Source organism: Mobula hypostoma, chromosome 16, assembly GCF_963921235.1.
Source record: "Mobula hypostoma chromosome 16, sMobHyp1.1, whole genome shotgun sequence".
Lineage (NCBI taxonomy): Eukaryota > Metazoa > Chordata > Chondrichthyes > Myliobatiformes > Myliobatidae > Mobula > Mobula hypostoma.
In genome coordinates, this window is record NC_086112.1 from 72,628,646 (window position 1) to 72,645,968 (window position 17,323).

Here is a 17,323-nt window from a genome sequence, read left to right on the forward strand (position 1 = left end):
GTGTGTTGTGTAGGTGTTGGTGTATCAAACCTGGGTGTGTTGTGTAGGTGTTGGTGCAGCAAACCTGGGTGTGTTGTGTAGGTGTTGGTGCTGCAGACCTGGGTATGTTGTGTAGGTGTTGGTGTATCAGACCTGGGTGTGTTGTGTAGGTGTTGGTGTAGCAGACCTGGGTGTGTTGTGTAGGTGTTGGTGCAGCAGACCTGGGTGTGTTGTGTAGGTGTTGGTGCAGCAGACCTGGGTGTGTTGTGTAGGTGTTGGTGTATCAGACCTGGGTATGTTGTGTAGGTGTTGGTGCAGCAGACCTGGGTGTGTTGTGTAGGTGTTGGTGTATCAGACCTGGGTGTGTTGTGTAGGTGTTGGTGCGGCAGACCTGGGTGTGTTGTGTAGGTGTTGGTGCAGCAGACCTGGGTAGGTTGTGTAGGTGTTGGTTCAGCAGACCTGGGTATGTTCTGTAGGTGTTGGTGTATCAGACCTGGGGGTGTTGTGTAGGTGTTGGTGTAGCAGACCTGGGTGTGTTGTGTAGGTGTTGGTGCAGCAGACCTGGGTGTGTTGTGTAGGTGTTGGTGCAGCAGACCTGGGTATGTTGTGTAGGTGTTGGTGCAGCAGACCTGGGTGTGTTGTGTAGGTGTTGGTGTAGCAGACCTGGGTGTGTTGTGTAGGTGTTGGTGCAGCAGACCTGGGTATGTTGTGTAGGTGTTGGTGCAGCAGACCTGGGTTTGTTGTGTAGGTGTTGGTGTATCAGACCTGGGTGTGTTGTGTAGGTGTTGGTGTATCAGACCTGGGTATGTTGTGTAGGTGTTGGTGTATCAGACCTGGGTGTGTTGTGTAGGTGTAGGTGCAGCAGACCTGGGTGTTTTGTGTAGGTGTTGGTTAAGCAGACCTGGGTGTGTTGTGTAGGTGTTGGTGCAGCAGACCTGGGTGTGTTGTGTAGGTGTTGGTGCAGCAGACCTGGGTGTGTTGTGTAGGTGTTGGTGCAGCAGACCTGGGTGTGTTGTGTAGGTGTTGGTGCAGCAGACCTGGGTGTGTTGTGTAGGTGTTGGTGTATCAGACCTGGGTGTGTTGTGTAGGTGTTGGTGTGGCAGACCTGGGTATGTTGTGTAGGTGTTCGTGTATGAGGCCTGGGTGTGTTGTGTAGGTGTTGGTGCAGCAGACCTGGGTGTGTTGTGTAGGTGTTGGGGTATCAGACCTGGGTATGTTGTGTAGGTGTTGGTGTATCAGACCTGGGTATGTTGTGCAGGTGTTGGTACAGCAGACCTGGGTGTGTTGTGTAGGTGTTGGTGCAGCAGACCTGGGTGTGTTGTGTAGGTGTTGGTGCAGCAGACCTGGGTGTGTTGTGTAGGTGTTGGTGTAGCAGACCTGGGTGTGTTGTGTAGGTGTTGGTGCAGCAGACCATGGTATGTTGTGTAGGTGTTGGTGTATCAGACCTGGGTGCGTTGTGTAGGTGTTGGTGCAGCAGACCTGGGTATGTTGTGTAGGTGTTGGTGCAGCAGACCTGCGTGTGTTGTGTAGGTGTTGGTGTAGCAGACCTGGGTGTGTTGTGTAGGTGTTGGTGCAGCAGACCTGGGTATGTTGTGTAGGTGTTGGTGCAGCAGACCTCGGTTTGTTGTGTAGCTGCTGGTGTATCAGACCTGGGTGTGTTGTGTAGGTGTTGGTGTATCAGACCTGGGTATGTTGTGTAGGTGTTCGTGTATCAGGCCTGGGTGTGTTGTGTAGGTGTAGGTGCAGCAGACCTGGGTGTTTTGTGTAGGTGTTGGTTAAGCAGACCTGGGTGTGTTGTGTAGGTGTTGGTGCAGCAGACCTGGGTGTGTTGTGTAGGTGATGGTGTATCAGACCTAGGTGTGTTGTGTAGGTGTTGGTGCGGCAGACCTGGGTGTGTTGTGTAGGTGTTGGTGCAGCAGACCTGGGTAGGTTGTGTAGGTGTTGGTTCAGCAGACCTTGGTATGTTGTGTAGGTGTTGGTGTATCAGACCTGGGTGTGTTGTGTAGGTGTTGGTGTAGCAGACCTGGGTGTGTTGTGTAGGTGTTGGTGCAGCAGACCTGGGTATGTTGTGTAGGTGTTGGTGTATCAGACCTGGGTGTGTTGTGTAGGTGTTGGTGCAGCAGACCTGGGTATGTTGTGTAGGTGTTGGTGCAGCAGACCTGGGTGTGTTGTGTAGGTGTTGGTGTAGCAGACCTGGGTGTGTTGTGTAGGTGTTGGTGCAGCAGACCTGGGTATGTTGTGTAGGTGTTGGTGCAGCAGACCTGGGTGTGTTGTGTAGGTGTTGGTGTATCAGACCTGGGTGTGTTGTGTAGGTGTTGGTGTATCAGACCTGGGTATGTTGTGTAGGTGTTGGTGTATCAGACCTGGGTGTGTTGTGTAGGTGTTGGTGCAGCAGACCTGGGTGTTTTGTGTAGGTGTTGGTTCAGCAGACCTGGGTGTGTTGTGTAGGTGTTGGTGCAGCAGACCTGGGTGTGTTGTGTAGGTGTTGGTGCAGCAGACCTGGGTGTGTTGTGTAGGTGTTGGTGCAGCAGACCTGGGTGTGTTGTGTAGGTGTTGGTGCAGCAGACCTGGGTGTGTTGTGTAGGTGTTGGTGTATCAGACCTGGGTGTGTTGTGTAGGTGTTGGTGTAGCAGACCTGGGTGTGTTGTGTAGGTGTTGGTGCAGCAGACCTGGGTATGTTGTGTAGGTGTTGGTGTATCAGACCTGGGTGTGTTGTGTAGGTGTTGGTGCAGCAGACCTGGGTGTGTTGTGTAGGTGTTGGTGTATCAGACCTGGGTATGTTGTGTAGGTGTTGGTGTATCAGACCTGGGTGTGTTGTGTAGGTGTTGGTGCAGCAGACCTGGGTGTGTTGTGTAGGTGTTGGTGCAGCAGACCTGGGTGTGTTGTGTAGGTGTTGGTGCAGCAGACCTGGGTGTGTTGTGTAGGTGTTGGTGTAGCAGACCTGGGTGTGTTGTGTAGGTGTTGGTGCAGCAGACCTTGGTATGTTGTGTAGGTGTTGGTGTATCAGACCTGGGTGTGTTGTGTAGGTGTTGGTGCAACAGACCTGGGTATGTTGTGTAGGTGTTGGTGCAGCAGACCTGCGTGTGTTGTGTAGGTGTTGGTGCAGCAGACCTGGGTGTGTTGTGTAGGTGTTGGTGCAGCAGACCTGGGTATGTTGTGTAGGTGTTGGTGCAGCAGACCTGGGTTTGTTGTGTAGGTGTTGGTGTATCAGACCTGGGTGTGTTGTGTAGGTGTTGGTGTATCTGACCTGGGTATGTTGTGTAGGTGTTGGTGTATCAGACCTGGGTTTGTTGTGTAGGTGTTGCTGCAGCAGAACTGCGTGTGTTGTGTAGGTGTTCGTGTAGCAGACCTGGGTGTGTTGTGTAGGTGTTGCTGCAGCAGACCTGGGTATGTTGTGTAGGTGTTGGTGCAGCAGACCTGGGTGTGTTGTGTAGGTGTTGGTGTATCAGACCTGGGTGTGTTGTGTAGGTGTTGGTGTATCAGACCTGGGTATGTTGTGTAGGTGTTGGTGTATCAGACCTGGGTGTGTTGTGTAGGTGTTGGTGCAGCAGACCTGGGTGTGTTGTGTAGGTGTTGGTGCAGCAGACCTGGGTGTGTTGTGTAGGTGTTGGTGTAGCAGACCTGGGTGTGTTGTGTAGGTGTTGGTGCAGCAGACCTGGGTATGTTGTGTAGGTGTTGGTGCAGCAGACCTGGGTATGTTGTGTAGGTGTTGGTGTATCAGACCTGGGTGTGTTGTGTAGGTGTTGGTGTAGCAGACCTGGGTGTGTTGTGTAGGTGTTGGTGCAGCAGACCTGGGTATGTTGTGTAGGTGTTGGTGCAGCAGACCTGGGTGTGTTGTGTAGGTGTTGGTGTATCAGACCTGGGTGTGTTGTGTAGGTGTTGGTGTATCAGACCTGGGTGTGTTGTGTAGGTGTTGGTGTATCAGACCTGGGTGTGTTGTGTAGGTGTTGGTGCAGCAGACCTGGGTATGTTGTGTAGGTGTTGGTGCAGCAGACCTGGGTGTGTTGTGTAGGTGTTGGTGTATCAGACCTGGGTATGTTGTGTAGGTGTTGGTGTATCAGACCTGGGTATGTTGTGCAGGTGTTGGTGCAGCAGACCTGCGTGTGTTGTGAAGGTGTTGGTGCAGCAGACCTGGGTGTGTTGTGTAGGTGTTGGTGTATGAGACCTGGGTGTGTTGTGTAGGTGTTGCTGCAACAGACCTGGGTATGTTGTGTAGTGTTGCTGCAGCAGAACTGCGTGTGTTGTGTAGGTGTTGGTGTAGCAGACCTGGGTGTGTTGTGTCGGTGTTGGTGCAGCAGACCTGGGTATGTTGTGTAGGTGTTGGTGCAGCAGACCTCGGTTTGTTGTGTAGCTGCTGGTGTATCAGACCTGGGTGTGTTGTGTAGGTGTTGGTGTATCAGACCTGGGTATGTTGTGTAGGTGTTCGTGTATCAGGCCTGGGTGTGTTGTGTAGGTGTTGGTGCAGCAGACCTGGGTGTTTTGTGAAGGTGTTGGTGCAGCAGACCTGGGTGTGTTGTGAAGGTGTTGGTGCAGCAGACCTGGGTGTGTTGTGTAGGTGTTGGTGCAGCAGACCTGGGTGTGTTGTGTAGGTGTTGGTGCAGCAGACTTGGGTGTGTTGTGTAGGTGTTGGTGTAGCAGACCTGGGTGTGTTGTGTAGGTGTTGGTGTATCAGACCTGGGTATGTTGTGTAGGTGTTGGTGTATGAGGCCTGGGTGTGTTGTGTAGGTGTTGCTGCAGCAGACCTGGGTATGTTGTGTAGTGTTGGTGCAGCAGACCTGCGTGTGTTGTGTAGGTGTTGGTGTATCAGACCTGGGTGTGTTGTGTAGGTGTTGGTGTAGCAGACCTGGGTGTGTTGTGTAGGTGTTGGTGTATCAGACCTGGGTGTGTTGTGTAGGTGTTGGTGCGGCAGACCGGGGTGTGGTGTGTAGGTGTCGGTGCAGCAGACCTGGGTAGGTTGTGTAGGTGTTGGTTCAGCAGACCTGGGTGTGTTCTGTAGGTGTTGGTGTATCAGACCTGGGGGTGTTGTGTAGGTGTTGGTGTAGCAGACCTGCGTGTGTTGTGTAGGTGTTGGTGCAGCAGACCTGGGTATGTTGTGTAGCTGTTTGTGTAGCAGACCTGGGTGTGTTGTGTAGGTGTTGGTGCAGCAGACCTGGGTATGTTGTGTAGGTGTTGGTGTATGAGACCTGGGTGTGCTGTGAAGGTGTTGGTGTAGCAGACCTGGGTATGTTGTGTAGGTGTTGGTGCAGCAGACCTGGGTATGTTGTGTAGGTGTTGGTGCAGCAGACCTGTGTGTGTTGTGTAGGTGTTGGTGTATCAGACCTGGGTGTGTTGTGTAGGTGTTGGTGTATCAGACCTGGGTGTGTTGTGTAGGTGTTGGTGCAGCAGACCTGGGTGTGTTGTGTAGGTGTTGGTGCAGCAGACCTGGGTATGTTGTGTAGGTGTTCGTGTATGAGGCCTGGGTGTGTTGTGTAGGTGTTGCTGCAGCAGACCTGGGTGTGTTGTGTAGGTGTTGGGGTATCAGACCTGGGTATGTTGTGTAGGTGTTGGTGTATCAGACCTGGGTATGTTGTGCAGGTGTTGGTACAGCAGACCTGGGTGTGTTGTGTAGGTGTTGGTTCAGCAGACCTGGGTGTGTTGTGTAGGTGTTGTTGCAGCAGAACTGCGTGTGTTGTGTAGGTGTTGGTGTAGCAGACCTGGGTGTGTTGTGTAGGTGTTGGTGCAGCAGACCATGGTATGTTGTGTAGGTGTTGGTGTATCAGACCTGGGTGTGTTGTGTAGGTGTTGGTGCAACAGAGCTGGGTATGTTGTGTAGGTGTTGGTGCAGCAGACCTGCGTGTGTTGGTAGGAGTTGGTGTAGCAGACCTGGGTGTGTTGCGTATGTGTTGGTGCAGCAGACCTGGGTATGTTGTGTAGGTGTTGGTGCAGCAAACCTCGGTTTGTTGTGTAGCTGCTGGTGTATCAGACCTGGGTGTGTTGTGTAGGTGTTGGTGTATCAGACCTGGGTATGTTGTGTAGGTGTTCGTGTATCAGGCCTGGGTGTGTTGTGTAGGTGTAGGTGCAGCAGACCTGGGTGTTTTGTGTAGGTGTTGGTTAAGCAGACCTGGGTGTGTTGTGTAGGTGTTGGTGCAGCAGACCTGGGTGTGTTGTGTAGGTGTTGGTGTATCAGACCTAGGTGTGTTGTGTAGGTGTTGGTGCGGCAGACCTGGGTGTGTTGTGTAGGTGTTGGTGCAGCAGACCTGGGTAGGTTGTGTAGGTGTTGGTTCAGCAGACCTTGGTATGTTCTGTAGGTGTTGGTGTATCAGACCTGGGTGTGTTGTGCAGGTGTTGGTGTAGCAGACATGGGTATGTTGTGCAGGTGTTGGTGCAGCAGACCAGGGTGTGTTGTGTAGGTGTTGGTGCAGCAGACCTGGGTGTGTTGTGTAGGTGTTGGTGTATCAGACCTGGGTAGGTTGTGTAGGTGTTGGTGCAGCAGACCTGGGTGTGTTGTGTAGGAGTTGGTGTATCAGACCTGGGTGTGTTGTGTAGGTGTTGGTGCAGCAAACCTCGGTTTGTTGTGTAGCTGCTGGTGTATCAGACCTGGGTGTGTTGTGTAGGTGTTGGTGTATCAGACCTGGGTATGTTGTGTAGGTGTTCGTGTATCAGGCCTGGGTGTGTTGTGTAGGTGTAGGTGCAGCAGACCTGGTTGTTTTGTGTAGGTGTTGGTTAAGCAGACCTGGGTGTGTTGTGTAGGTGTTGGTGCAGCAGACGTGGGTGTGTTGTGAAGGTGTTGGTGCAGCAGACTTGGGTGTGTTGTGTAGGTGTTGGTGCAGCAGACCTGGGTGTGTTGTGTAGGTGTTGGTGCAGCAGACCTGGGTGTGTTGTGTAGGTGTTGGTGTATCAGACCTGGGTGTGTTGTGTAGGTGTTGGTGCAGCAGACCTGGGTAGGTTGTGTAGGTGTTGGTTCAGCAGACCTTGGTATGTTGTGTAGGTGTTGGTGTATCAGACCTGGGTGTGTTGTGCAGGTGTTGGTGTAGCAGACCTGGGTATGTTGTGCAGGTGTTGGTGCAGCAGACCTGGGTGTGTTGTGTAGGTGTTGGTGCAGCAGACCTGGGTGTGTTGTGTAGGTGTTGGTGTATCAGACCTGGGTATGTTGTGTAGGTGTTGGTGCAGCAGACCTGGGTGTGTTGTGTAGGTGTTGGTGTATCAGACCTGGGTGTGTTGTGTAGGTGTTGGTGCAGCAGACCTGGGTGTGTTGTGTAGGTGTTGGTGCAGCAGACCTGGGTAGGTTGTGTAGGTGTTGGTTCAGCAGACCTGGGTATGTTCTGTAGGTGTTGGTGTATCAGACCTGGGGGTGTTGTGTAGGTGTTGGTGTAGCAGACCTGGGTGTGTTGTGTAGGTGTTGGTGCAGCAGACCTGGGTATGTTGTGTAGGTGTTGGTGCAGCAGACCTGGGTGTGTTGTGTAGGTGTTGGTGCAGCAGACCTGGGTGTGTTGTGTAGGTGTTGGTGTAGCAGACCTGGGTGTGTTGTGTAGGTGTTGCTGCAGCAGACCTGGGTATGTTGTGTAGGTGTTGGTGCAGCAGACCTGGGTGTGTTGTGTAGGTGTTGGTGTATCAGACCTGGGTGTGTTGTGTAGGTGTTGGTGTATCAGACCTGGGTATGTTGTGTAGGTGTTGGTGTATCAGACCTGGGTGTGTTGTGTAGGTGTTGGTGCAGCAGACCTGGGTGTTTTGTGTAGGTGTTGGTGCAGCAGACCTGGGTGTGTTGTGTAGGTGTTGGTGCAGCAGACCTGGGTGTGTTGTGTAGGTGTTGGTGCAGCAGACCTGGGTGTGTTGTGTAGGTGTTGGTGCAGCAGACCTGGGTGTGTTGTGTAGGTGTTGGTGTATCAGACCTGGGTGTGTTGTGTAGGTGTTGGTGTAGCAGACCTGGGTGTGTTGTGTAGGTGTTGGTGCAGCAGACCTGGGTATGTTGTGTAGGTGTTGGTGTAGCAGACCTGGGTGTGTTGTGTAGGTGTTGGTGCAGCAGACCTGGGTGTGTTCTGTAGGTGTTGGTGTATCAGACCTGGGTGCGTTATGTAGGTGTTGGTGTGTCAGACCTGGGTATGTTGTGCAGGTGTTGGTGCAGCAGACCTGGGTGTGTTGTGTAGGTGTTGGTGCAGCAGACCTGGGTGTGTTGTGTAGGTGTTGGTGCAGCAGACCTGGGTGTGTTGTGTAGGTGTTGGTGTAGCAGACCTGGGTGTGTTGTGTAGGTGTTGGTGCAGCAGACCTGGGTATGTTGTGTAGGTGTTGGTGTATCAGACCTGGGTGTGTTGTGTAGGTGTTGGTGCAACAGACCTGGGTATGTTGTGTAGGTGTTGGTGCAGCAGACCTGCGTGTGTTGTGTAGGTGTTGGTGTAGCAGACCTGGGTGTGTTGTGTAGGTGTTGGTGCAGCAGACCTGGGTATGTTGTGTAGGTGTTGGTGCAGCAGACCTGGGTTTGTTGTGTAGCTGTTGGTGTATCAGACCTGGGTGTGTTGTGTAGGTGTTGGTGTATCAGACCTGGGTATGTTGTGTAGGTGTTGGTGTATCAGACCTGGGTGTGTTGTGTAGGTGTTGGTGCAGCAGACCTGGGTGTTTTGTGTAGGTGTTGGTGCAGCAGACCTGGGTGTGTTGTGTAGGTGTTGGTGCAGCAGACCTGGGTGTGTTGTGTAGGTGTTGGTGTATCAGACCTGGGTGTGTTGTGTAGGTGTTGGTGCGGCAGACCTGGGTGTGTTGTGTAGGTGTTGGTGCAGCAGACCTGGGTAGGTTGTGTAGGTGTTGGTTCAGCAGACCTGGGTATGTTCTGTAGGTGTTGGTGTATCAGACCTGGGTGTGTTGTGTAGGTGTTGGTGTAGCAGACCTGGGTGTGTTGTGTAGGTGTTGGTGCAGCAGACCTGGGTATGTTGTGTAGGTGTTGGTGTATCAGACCTGGGTGTGTTGTGTAGGTGTTGGTGCAACAGACCTGGGTATGTTGTGTAGGTGTTGGTGCAGCAGACCTGCGTGTGTTGTTTAGGTGTTGGTGTAGCAGACCTGGGTGTGTTGTGTATGTGTTGGTGCAGCAGACCTGGGTATGTTGTGTAGGTGTTGGTGCAGCAGACCTCGGTTTGTTGTGTAGCTGCTGGTGTATCAGACCTGGGTGTGTTGTGTAGGTGTTGGTGTATCAGACCTGGGTATGTTGTGTAGGTGTTGGTGTATCAGGCCTGGGTGTGTTGTGTAGGTGTTGGTGCAGCAGACCTGGGTGTTTTGTGTAGGTGTTGGTTCAGCAGACCTGGGTGTGTTGTGTAGGTGTTGGTGCAGCAGACCTGGGTGTGTTGTGTAGGTGTTGGTGCAGCAGACCTGGGTGTGTTGTGTAGGTGTTGGTGCAGCAGACCTGGGTGTGTTGTGTAGGTGTTGGTGCAGCAGACCTGGGTGTGTTGTGTAGGTGTTGGTGTATCAGACCTGGGTGTGTTGTGTAGGTGTTGGTGCAGCAGACCTGGGTGTGTTGTGTAGGTGTTGGTGCAGCAGACCTGGGTATGTTGTGTAGGTGTTGGTGTATCAGACCTGGGTGTGTTGTGTAGGTGTTGGTGCAGCAGACCTGGGTGTGTTGTGTAGGTGTTGGTGTATCAGACCTGGGTGTGTTGTGTAGGTGTTGGTGTATCAGACCTGGGTGTGTTGTGTAGGTGTTGGTGCAGCAGACCTGGGTGTGTTGTGTAGGTGTTGGTGTATCAGACCTGGGTATGTTGTGTAGGTGTTGGTGTATCAGACCTGGGTGTGTTGTGTAGGTGTTGGTGCAGCAGACCTGGGTATGTTGTGTAGGTGTTGGTGCAGCAGACCTGGGTGTGTTGTGTAGGTGTTGGTGTAGCAGACCTGGGTGTGTTGTGTAGGTGTTGGTGCAGCAGACCTGGGTGTGTTGTGTAGGTGTTGGTGCAGCAGACCTGGGTTTGTTGTGTAGGTGTTGGTGTATCAGACCTGGGTGTGTTGTGTAGGTGTTGGTGCAGCAGACCTGGGTATGTTGTGTAGGTGTTGGTGTATCAGCAGACCTGGGTGTGTTGTGTAGGTGTTGGTGCAGCAGACCTGGGTGTGTTGTGTAGGTGTTGGTGCAGCAGACCTGGGTGTGTTGTGTAGGTGTTGGTGCAGCAGACCTGGGTGTGTTGTGTAGGTGTTGGTGCAGCAGACCTGGGTGTGTTGTGTAGGTGTTGGTGTAGCAGACCTGGGTGTGTTGTGTAGGTGTTGGTGCAGCAGACCAGGGTGTGTTGTGTAGGTGTTGGTGCAGCAGACCTGGGTGTGTTGTGTAGGTGTTGGTGTATCAGACCTGGGTAGGTTGTGTAGGTGTTGGTGCAGCAGACCTGGGTGTGTTGTGTAGGAGTTGGTGTATCAGACCTGGGTGTGTTGTGTAGGTGTTGGTGCAGCAGACCTGGGTATGTTGTGTAGGTGTTGGTGTATCAGACCTGGGTGTGTTGTGTAGGTGTTGGTGTATCAGACCTGGGTATGTTGTGTAGGTGTTGGTGTATCAGACCTGGGTGTGTTGTGTAGGTGTAGGTGCAGCAGACCTGGGTGTTTTGTGTAGGTGTTGGTTAAGCAGACCTGGGTGTGTTGTGTAGGTGTTGGTGCAGCAGACGTGGGTGTGTTGTGTAGGTGTTGGTGCAGCAGACTTGGGTGTGTTGTGAAGGTGTTGGTGCAGCAGACCTGGGTGTGTTGTGTAGGTGTTGGTGCAGCAGACCTGGGTGTGTTGTGTAGGTGTTGGTGTATCAGACCTGGGTGTGTTGTGTAGGTGTTGGTGCAGCAGACCTGGGTAGGTTGTGTAGGTGTTGGTTCAGCAGACCTTGGTATGTTGTGTAGGTGTTGGTGTATCAGACCTGGGTGTGTTGTGCAGGTGTTGGTGTAGCAGACCTGGGTATGTTGTGCAGGTGTTGGTGCAGCAGACCTGGGTGTGTTGTGTAGGTGTTGGTGCAGCAGACCTGGGTGTGTTGTGTAGGTGTTGGTGTATCAGACCTGGGTGTGTTGTGTAGGTGTTGGTGCAGCAGACCTGGGTGTGTTGTGTAGGTGTTGGTGTATCAGACCTGGGTGTGTTGTGTAGGTGTTGGTGCGGCAGACCTGGGTGTGTTGTGTAGGTGTTGGTGCAGCAGACCTGGGTAGGTTGTGTAGGTGTTGGTTCAGCAGACCTGGGTATGTTCTGTAGGTGTTGGTGTATCAGACCTGGGGGTGTTGTGTAGGTGTTGGTGTAGCAGACCTGGGTGTGTTGTGTAGGTGTTGGTGCAGCAGACCTGGGTATGTTGTGTAGGTGTTGGTGCAGCAGACCTGGGTATGTTGTGTAGGTGTTGGTGCAGCAGACCTGGGTGTGTTGTGTAGGTGTTGGTGTAGCAGACCTGGGTGTGTTGTGTAGGTGTTGGTGCAGCAGACCTGGGTATGTTGTGTAGGTGTTGGTGCAGCAGACCTGGGTGTGTTGTGTAGGTGTTGGTGTATCAGACCTGGGTGTGTTGTGTAGGTGTTGGTGTATCAGACCTGGGTATGTTGTGTAGGTGTTGGTGCAGCAGACCTGGGTGTGTTGTGTAGGTGTTGGTGCAGCAGACCTGGGTGTGTTGTGTAGGTGTTGGTGCAGCAGACCTGGGTGTGTTGTGTAGGTGTTGGTGTAGCAGACCTGGATGTGTTGTGTAGGTGTTGGTGCAGCAGACCTGGGTGTGTTGTGTAGGTGTTGGTGTATCAGACCTGGGTGTGTTGTGTAGGTGTTGGTGCAACAGACCTGGGTATGTTGTGTAGGTGTTGGTGCAGCAGACCTGCGTGTGTTGTGTAGGAGTTGGTGTAGCAGACCTGGGTGTGTTGTGTATGTGTTGGTGCAGCAGACCTGGGTATGTTGTGTAGGTGTTGGTGCAGCAGACCTCGGTTTGTTGTGTAGCTGCTGGTGTATCAGACCTGGGTGTGTTGTGTAGGTGTTGGTGTATCAGACCTGAGTATGTTGTGCAGGTGTTCGTGTATCAGGCCTGGGTGTGTTGTGTAGGTGTAGGTGCAGCAGACCTGGGTGTTTTGTGTAGGTGTTGGTTAAGCAGACCTGGGTGTGTTGTGTAGGTGTTGGTGCAGCAGACCTGGGTGTGTTGTGTAGGTGTTGGTGTATCAGACCTGGGTGTGTTGTGTAGGTGTTGGTGCAGCAGACCTGGGTGTGTTGTGTAGGTGTTGGTGCAGCAGACCTGGGTAGGTTGTGTAGGTGTTGGTTCAGCAGACCTGGGTATGTTGTGTAGGTGTTGGTGTATCAGACCTGGGTGTGTTGTGTAGGTGTTGGTGCAGCAGACCTGGGTGTGTTGTGTAGGTGTTGGTGCAGCAGACCTGGGTGTGTTGTGTAGGTGTTGGTGCAGCAGACCTGGGTATGTTGTGTAGGTGTTGGTGTATCAGACCTGGGTGTGTTGTGTAGGTGTTGGTGCAGCAGACCTGGGTATGTTGTGTAGGTGTTGGTGCAGCAGACCTGGGTGTGTTGTGTAGGTGTTGGTGCAGCAGACCTGGGTGTGTTGTGTAGGTGTTGGTGTATCAGACCTGGGTGTGTTGTGTAGGTGTTGGTGCAGCAGACCTGGGTTTGTTGTGTAGGTGTTGGTGTATCAGACCTGGGTGTGTTGTGTAGGTGTTGGTGTATCAGACCTGGGTATGTTGTGTAGGTGTTCGTGTATCAGGCCTGGGTGTGTTGTGTAGGTGTAGGTGCAGCAGACCTGGGTGTTTTGTGTAGGTGTTGGTTAAGCAGACCTGGGTGTGTTGTGTAGGTGTTGGTGCAGCAGACTTGGGTGTGTTGTGAAGGTGTTGGTGCAGCAGACCTGGGTGTGTTGTGTAGGTGTTGGTGCAGCAGACCTGGGTGTGTTGTGTAGGTGTTGGTGCAGCAGACCTGGGTGTGTTGTGTAGGTGTTGGTGCGGCAGACCTGGGTGTGTTGTGTAGGTGTTGGTGCAGCAGACCTGGGTAGGTTGTGTAGGTGTTGGTTCAGCAGACCTTGGTATGTTGTGTAGGTGTTGGTGTATCAGACCTGGGTGTGTTGTGCAGGTGTTGGTGTAGCAGACATGGGTATGTTGTGCAGGTGTTGGTGCAGCAGACCTGGGTGTGTTGTGTAGGTGTTGGTGCAGCAGACCTGGGTGTGTTGTGTAGGTGTTGGTGTATCAGACCTGGGTAGGTTGTGTAGGTGTTGGTGCAGCAGACCTGGGTGTGTTGTGTAGGAGTTGGTGTATCAGACCTGGGTGTGTTGTGTAGGTGTTGGTGCAGCAGACCTGGGTGTGTTGTGTAGGTGTTGGTGCAGCAGACCTGGGTATGTTGTGTAGGTGTTGGTGTATCAGACCTGGGTGTGTTGTGTAGGTGTTGGTGTAGCAGACCTGGGTGTGTTGTGTAGGTGTTGGTGCAGCAGACCTGGGTGTGTTGTGTAGGTGTTGGTGCAGCAGACCTGGGTATGTTGTGTAGGTGTTGGTGCAGCAGACCTGGGTGTGTTGTGTAGGTGTTGGTGTAGCAGACCTGGGTGTGTTGTGTAGGTGTTGGTTCAGCAGACCTTGGTATGTTGTGTAGGTGTTGGTGTATCAGACCCGGGTGTGTTGTGTAGCTGCTGGTGTATCAGACCTGGGTGTGTTGTGTAGGTGTTGGTGTATCAGACCTGGGTATGTTGTGTAGGTGTTCGTGTATCAGGCCTGGGTGTGTTGTGTAGGTGTAGGTGCAGCAGACCTGGGTGTTTTGTGTAGGTGTTGGTTCAGCAGACCTGGGTGTGTTGTGTAGGTGTTGGTGCAGCAGACCTGGGTGTGTTGTGTAGGTGTTGGTGCAGCAGACCTGGGTGTGTTGTGTAGGTGTTGGTGCAGAAGATCTGGGTGTGTTGTGTAGGTGTTGGTGCAGCAGACCTGGGTGTGTTGTGCAGGTGTTGGTGTATCAGACCTAGGTGTGTTGTGTAGGTGTTGGTGTGGCAGATCTGGGTGTGTTGTGTAGGTGTTGGTGCAGCAGACCTGGGTATGTTGTGTAGGTGTTCGTGTATGAGGCCTGGGTGTGTTGTGTAGGTGTTGCTGCAGCAGACCTGGGTATGTTGTGTAGGTGTTGGTGCAGCAGACCTGCGTGTGTTGTGTAGGTGTTGGTGTATCAGACCTGGGTATGTTGTGTAGGTGTTGGTGTATCAGACCTGGGTATGTTGTGTAGGTGTTGGTGCAGCAGACCTGGGTGTGTTGTGTAGGTGTTGGTGCAGCAGACCTGGGTGTGTTGTGTAGGTGTTGCTGCAGCAGAACTGCGTGTGTTGTGTAGGTGTTGGTGTAGCAGACCTGGGTGTGTTGTGTCGGTGTTGGTGCAGCAGACCTTGGTATGTTGTGTAGGTGTTGGTGTATCAGACCTGGGTGTGTTGTGTAGGTGTTGGTGCAACAGAGCTGGGTATGTTGTGTAGGTGTTGGTGCAGCAGACCTGCGTGTGTTGTGTAGGAGTTGGTGTAGCAGACCTGGGTGTGTTGTGTATGTGTTGGTGCAGCAGACCTGGGTATGTTGTGTAGGTGTTGGTGCAGCAAACCTCGGTTTGTTGTGTAGCGGCTGGTGTATCAGACCTGGGTGTGTTGTGTAGGTGTTGGTGTATCAGACCTGGGTGTGTTGTGTAGGTGTTGGTGCAGCAGACCTGGGTGTGTTGTGTAGGTGTTGGTGCAGCAGACCTGGGTGTGTTGTGTAGGTGTTGGTGCAGCAGACCTGGGTGTGTTGTGTAGGTGTTGGTGCAGCAGACCTGTGTGTGTTGTGTAGGTGTTGGTGCAGCAGACCTGGGTAGGTTGTGTAGGTGTTGGTTCAGCAGACCTGGGTATGTTGTGTAGGTGTTGGTGTATCAGACCTGGGTGTGTTGTGTAGGTGTTGGTGTAGCAGACCTGGGTGTGTTGTGTAGGTGTTGGTGCAGCAGACCTGGGTATGTTGTGTAGGTGTTGGTGCAGCAGACCTGGGTGTGTTGTGTAGGTGTTGGTGTATCAGACCTGGGTGTGTTGTGTAGGTGTTGGTGCAGCAGACCTGGGTGTGTTGTGTAGGTGTTGGTGCAGCAGACCTGGGTGTGTTGTGTAGGTGTTGGTGCAGCAGACCTGCGTGTGTTTTGTAGGTATTGGTGCAGCAGATCTGGGTGTGTTGTGTAGGTTTTGGTGCAGCATACCTGGGTGTGTTGTGTAGGTGTTGGTGCAGCAGACCTGGGTGTGTTGTGTAGGTGTTGGTGCAGCAGACCTGGGTGTGTTGTGTAGGTGTTGGTGCAGCAGACCTGGGTGTGTTGTGTAGGTGTTGGTGTATCAGACCTGGGTGTGTTGTGTAGGTGTTGGTGCAGCAGACCTGGGTGTGTTGTGTAGGTGTTGGTGCAGCAGACCTTGGTATGTTGTGTATGTGTTGGTGTATCAGACCTGGGTGTGTTGTGTAGGTGTTGGTGTAGCAGACCTGGGTGTGTTGTGTAGGTGTTGGTGCAGCAGACCTGGGTGTGTTGTGTAGGTGTTGGTGCAGCAGACCTGGGTGTTTTGTGTAGGTGTTGGTTAAGCAGACCTGGGTGTGTTGTGTAGGTGTTGGTGTAGCAGACCTGGGTGTGTTGTGTAGGTGTTGGTGCAGCAGACCTGGGTATGTTGTGTAGGTGTTGGTGCAGCAGACCTGGGTATGTTGTGTAGGTGTTGGTGTATCAGACCTGGGTGTGTTGTGTAGGTGTTGGTGTATCAGACCTGGGTATGTTGTGTAGGTGTTCGTGTATCAGGCCTGGGTGTGTTGTGTAGGTGTAGGTGCAGCAGACCTGGGTGTTTTGTGTAGGTGTTGGTTCAGCAGACCTGGGTGTGTTGTGTAGGTGTTGGTGCAGCAGACCTGGGTGTGTTGTGTAGGTGTTGGTGCAGCAGACCTGGGTGTGTTGTGTAGGTGTTGGTGCAGCAGACCTGGGTGTGTTGTGTAGGTGTTGGTGCAGCAGACCTGGGTGTGTTGTGTAGGTGTTGGTGTATCAGACCTGGGTGTGTTGTGTAGGTGTTGGTGTAGCAGACCTGGGTGTGTTGTGTAGGTGTTGGTGCAGCAGACCTGGGTATGTTGTGTAGGTGTTGGTGTATGAGGCCTGGGTGTGTTGTGTAGGTGTTGCTGCAGCAGACCTGGGTATGTTGTGTAGTGTTGGTGCAGCAGACCTGCGTGTGTTGTGTAGGTGTTGGGGTATCAGACCTGGGTATGTTGTGTAGGTGTTGGTGTATCAGACCTGGGTATGTTGTGTAGGTGTTGGTACAGCAGACCTGGGTGTGTTGTGTAGGTGTTGGTTCAGCAGACCTGGGTGTGTTGTGTAGGTGTTGTTGCAGCAGAACTGCGTGTGTTGTGTAGGTGTTGGTGTAGCAGACCTGGGTGTGTTGTGTAGGTGTTGGTGCAGCAGACCATGGTATGTTGTGTAGGTGTTGGTGTATCAGACCTGGGTGCGTTGTGTAGGTGTTGGTGCAAGAGAGCTGGGTATGTTGTGTAGGTGTTGGTGCAGCAGACCTGCGTGTGTTGGTAGGAGTTGGTGTAGCAGACCTGGGTGTGTTGCGTATGTGTTGGTGCAGCAGACCTGGGTATGTTGTGTAGGTGTTGGTGCAGCAAACCTCGGTTTGTTGTGTAGGTGCTGGTGTATCAGACCTGGGTGTGTTGTGTAGGTGTTGGTGTATCAGACCTGGGTGTGTTGTGTAGGTGTTGGTGCAGCAGACCTGGGTGTTTTGTGTAGGTGTTGGTGCAGCAGACCTGGGTGTGTTGTGTAGGTGTTGGTGCAGCAGACCTGGGTGTGTTGTGTAGGTGTTGGTGCAGCAGACCTGGGTGTGTTGTGTAGGTGTTGGTGCAGCAGACCTCGGTAGGTTGTGTAGGTGTTGGTTCAGCAGACCTGGGTATGTTGTGTAGGTGTTGGTGTATCAGACCTGGGTGTGTTGTGTAGGTGTTGGTGTAGCAGACCTGGGTGTGTTGTGTAGGTGTTGGTGCAGCAGACCTGGGTATGTTGTGTAGGTGTTGGTGCAGCAGACCTGGGTGTGTTGTGTAGGTGTTGGTGTATCAGACCTGGGTGTGTTGTGTAGGTGTTGGTGCAGCAGACCTGGGTGTGTTGTGTAGGTGTTGGTGCAGCAGACCTGGGTCTGTTGTGTAGGTGCTGGTGCAGCTGACCTGGGAGTGTTGTGTAGGTATTGGTGCAGCAGATCTGGGTGTGTTGTGTAGGTTTTGGTGCAGCATACCTGGGTGTGTTGTGTTGGTGTTGGTGCAGCAGACCTGGGTGTGTTGTGTAGGTGTTGGTGCAGCAGACCTGGGTGTGTTGTGTCGGTGTTGGTGCAGCAGACCTGGGTGTGCTGTGAAGGTGTTGGTGCAGCAGACCTGGGTGTGTTGTGTAGGTGTTGGTGTATCAGACCTGGGTGTGTTGTGTAGGTGTTGGTGCAGCAGACCTGGGTGTGTTGTGTAGGTGTTG